We start from the raw sequence: 4,738 nt of genomic DNA, 5'->3' as shown, positions 1-4,738 counted from the left end.
CACATTTACAATTCTCAATGCTATGTTTTCGAATCTTTATAACTTATAACTTTATGAGACTTGTGAAGACCCTAACTGTGACAAAAAAGTACCTAATACTGTAAATAAAACACAAAATATTTAATTATCCGTCAATATTTATTTTGTCGCCTTCAAAGTTATCTTCATCAGATGTAATACCCTCCTGTCAACGATTTTTCCAGTCCTCGAAACACTTTTTATAAGCACTTTTTAGGATTGCCTTCAGCTCCTTCAGCAAATTGTATTTTATCTCTTCGATCGGTTGAAAACGAGTTCCACGGAGCGAATATTTCAGCCTTGGGAGCAAGAAAAATCCCACAGAGCCAAATCTGGTAAATACGGTGGTTGTTCGATGGTATTCATTGCGTTTTTGGCTTTAAATTCGGTCACAATCGTGGCTGGATGAGATGGTCGTTTATCATCGTGTAAATAATTCTTCCACAATTCCCCTATTTTCGATGGATGTTCCCACGCAAACGCCTCAATACGGCCAAATAGAACTCATTTTTGACCGTCTGCCACTCTGGAACAAATTCATAATGCACCAAACCACGAATATCGAAACAAACAATGAACATCCTCTTGAGCGGCTTTGGCATGGTTTTTTGGTTTCGGCTCGCTTTTTCTCTCCATTCTGATGACTATTGACTTGCTTGCATGTCAAACTCATAAACCCATGTCCTATCGGCAGTAGGGTGAATGTGGGGTAGGTATTCGAACGATCAAACATGTCCAAAGAGACCTGTTCACGGACTCGCGAGAGATGTCGAGCTTTCTTTCCATCTCTCTAACACTTGCCTGACGATTTGCAAGCACCATATTCTTCACTTTTTTAATATTTTCATCAGTTGAAGGGGTCGAAGGTCGTTCAGAATGAGGCATGCCTTCAACGATCTCTCGACCGTCTTTGAAGGCTTTTTAGGACATTTGCGAACATTTACACAAATTCAGAGAATGCTGTGACTTCCGCAATCAGTCATAAGAACTATCAATATCACACTGAAGTTTATTTACATCTTCAGAGTTTTTGGTTCTTGAGAATATTTGTTAGTTATCTGCATACAGCAGAAATTTAGCGGAGAGAAACAACAGAAATTTTTGTTGACAAACAGAACAAAGAGAAGAGAACCTAAATTACTTCCTTGTGGACATTACTGGCCGCACTCCTAATAACGCAATGAAAGGATCGGATGACACTCCGTTGACAGTAACAACACAAATGTACAGAAGAAAAATTGTTAGTAGAAAAGGTAGAAGTAGGTCCAAGCACATTATGCACACAATTACAAGGTGCGTTCCAAAGTAAACAGGACTTAAAAAAAAACTTAAAAAAATCAATTTATTTTATTCAAAATAGTCCCCTTCTGCTTCAATACAGCTTTTAGCACGGTCCAAAAGCATGTCGAACGAGTGCTTTAGCTCGTTGGCCGCCAGTATGACGATGAAAGCCTTTTGAATGGCCTCCACGTCTACATGCCGCTTTCCTTTCATGGGCAATGCATTTTTCGAAAAGGAAGAAGTCGCACGGTGCCATATTAGGTGAATACGGGGAGTAGTTAATGGTTAAAATGTAACTTCACTTCCAATCAATGAAATGTCATGAAATTCTCACTGGACAATCGATAAAGATAGCAGATCCTAACGCACCAGTCAACATAAAGATAGGGGCCCTAGATACAAAAAGTCCTGTTTACTTTGGAACTTACCTTGTTTATATATAACTTTATATCTATCGCGATCAGTTTTAGGTGATATACGTACAATTATACTCTGTAGAAACATGCTTTGAGAGTATAAGAAATCTCCCGATTAAGCACTAGTTTTTAATATTTTCAAAAAGCTGTATGAATTTCATTGAAATTTAATGACTACAGTAGTCACCAGTTCAAAATATATTGTTTTGAGGAAAACGCATTTGAAATTTGACACAAACGTTCAATAGTGCCCGATAACCCTTTGTTAATTATCGAAAAACTCGGAAAGTATTTCTGGGATTAATTCAAAATTTCAGAGAATATTTTTATGATATTATAAGAAAATGTTAAACAAAATAGATTTTTTGGAAATTCTGGCTACCACTAACGCCGTACAGGAATGATCTTCGCCGCCACGTTTACGGCTGCTTGAATGGCTTCGATATCGTCATTCGTATTTGATGCCTTATTCAGCATTTTAGTAGCAAAATTTGCATCGATGCCTATAATTTTACAGACTTTTTCCTTAAATTCAATTACAAGCCTCTGAACGACCTGGCCTTTGGTTTAATTAATTTAAATCCTCACAACCATTTTTAATTACATATTATATCGTTTCACCGGCACAATGCATGGTTTATTTTTAAACGATCACACATGTATGTATGATGTACTGTATAAAAACAGTTAACAATTAATGCAGCTTTTAAGCTCTTATGAGCTTTTATACAAAAAAACTCGCTTTTCAAATAGGAATAAGTCAAAGCGAAACGAATAATTGCTGGGTATGAATGCATCAAAATTGTAGAAAGCAAATTCGACAATGCAGCAATTGTCATCGTTTTCACAAGCCATGCATCACTGCGCTGCGAACTAACGAGCTTTCAGCACTGCTGCTAACAACTGTATTGCAATGTTTCAAGTTTTACTCCCCACATTAGTCTACTCATTCATGGCCGCCTTCCCATCGACGGACAACAAAGGCCTCGAGTGTTTGTCAACTTCCAAGCCGGCAAAATTTTTGTCATACTGCACTCTCCATCTATTCTTTTTTCGTTCTTTTGTGAAACATTTATTTTGAAAGCCTTCGAGCAACAGCAGTTAAGTCGGACTGAATTCACTTACAGCGCGCATTTATTTTGCCTTCGGGTGGCTGCGTACAGTGTAAGAGAGGAAGTGGGAGAGTGGAGCAGCGCATCACAAATTAATCGCCTTAAATTTTAATTACCTGCAAAACAAAAGACAAACACACACACTGCTGACGTTTTCAATTTCTGCATTTGCGCTACGAGAAGTAAGGAAGGAGCTCTTCTCCACCAGCCTCTTGAGACTGCTCGCACATACTTACAGGTATATATATATGTATAAAAAAATGCATGTATGTATGTATAATAATTGTGTCGTCATTTTCCCATTCAGAGCAGTAAACGCTTTTGCGAGATCGTTTTTCATAAGTTCCACACTCACTTTCTAAGGCTTTGGCTCGTACTACTCATCTACGAGTGCCTGAATGTATGGTTGTAAGTATGTGTGTCTCTTCGCCATTCTCTGTGTGTGTGAGTTATTGGCCAACGGCAGCATTTTCCATTGTTTTGCGTCCGGTTGCTGGAGAACCTCTGCAATATCCTTCAACCTACTTGAATAGGCGCGAGGCGTTGGAAGAGTGCGCGGAGCGAACAATGCAGTGTTAGCTACTCAGCTGAAAATGCGCGACATTTCGAAGACAAAAACTGTTTTTCACAAGCAACCAAGTGTCAGCGCTTGTCAGACAGTTGTGCGAGACTCTATGATTGGCTGTGGGCGTTAGTGTGTGTAAAAGGGGCGGCAAAGGCGCATACACGTATGTGTATGAAGGGGAGTGATGGAAGTGTTGATGAGCACTAAATGAGTTGTTTGGCAGCGGGAGATTCAGCAAAGTACTGACGGTGTGATGTTGGTAAACATAAAGAAATGCAGTCAACACGCTGAAAAGCCGCAATATGTGCACAACTACATATTATGGCACATATGCACGGTATGTATGAGTATATGGATTTTTATTCAAATGTTGCACATGCCCGGCAGAGAAGGTCATTCCTGAATATGTGATTCCGTTAATTTATTGTAAATACAGTTTTCTTCGAATCAATGAATATAGCGGGGTTTTCAATAGAGAGCTACAAACGTAGACCAATCTTTAGTAAAGTTTGCCATTTCATCATAGAAAGATATACTATACGATCCAACAACGAGTCGATAAATTTATGAAAATTTACTACCGAACGCTATGTCCAATTTATTGTCATCACAACCGTCGTGTCAGATCAACAATTGAGCATCTAGGAGAAAAATTTTAATACACAGGCAGTGCCGTGCCAGTGAGACAAAGAAGTGCCCGCAGTGTCGAGTACATATATTGCTGCCGCTAGCACACCATTTGAGAAAAACCCAAATCAATCGTTGGGTCTCGGGACGTCTCTGTGACGTCGTTGTGGCGAATTTTGCAAAAAGATCTTGGCCTACATCCTTATAAGATCAAGTTTACGCAAGAACTGGAGTCACTTAACCATCAGAATCGTTGTTTGTTCGTGATTTGGGCTGAGCAACTTGAAAATTATCCGGATTTTCATTGAAAAATCATCTTCAGCGATGCGGCTCATTTCTGGCTGAATGGCTTCATCAATAATCAAAACATGGGTTAGTGGTCAGGCAGCTAGTCACACGTACTCCATCAGTAAACATTATATCTCGAAAAAGTTACGGTTTGGTGCGGTTTATGGGCCGACGGCGTCATTGGGCCGTACTTCTTCATGATGATCAAGCCCGACCCGTTACTGTAAATGGGAATTGCTACCGCTGAATGATAACCTAATATTATTGGCCCGAATTGAGTGATATGGACTTGGACAATATCTGGTTCCAACAGGACGGCATCAAAAGCCACACAGCGAATGCCACAATCGATCTCACGAAATGGCCCTGTCAATTGGTCGTCTCGGTCGAGATTTGACGCCGGTAGACTATTTCCTGTGGGGCTACGTCCA

Source organism: Bactrocera dorsalis, chromosome 1 (genome assembly GCF_023373825.1).
Source record: "Bactrocera dorsalis isolate Fly_Bdor chromosome 1, ASM2337382v1, whole genome shotgun sequence".
Lineage (NCBI taxonomy): Eukaryota > Metazoa > Arthropoda > Insecta > Diptera > Tephritidae > Bactrocera > Bactrocera dorsalis.
The sequence above is the reverse complement of the archived record's forward strand: the minus strand, read 5'-3'. Positions refer to the sequence as shown.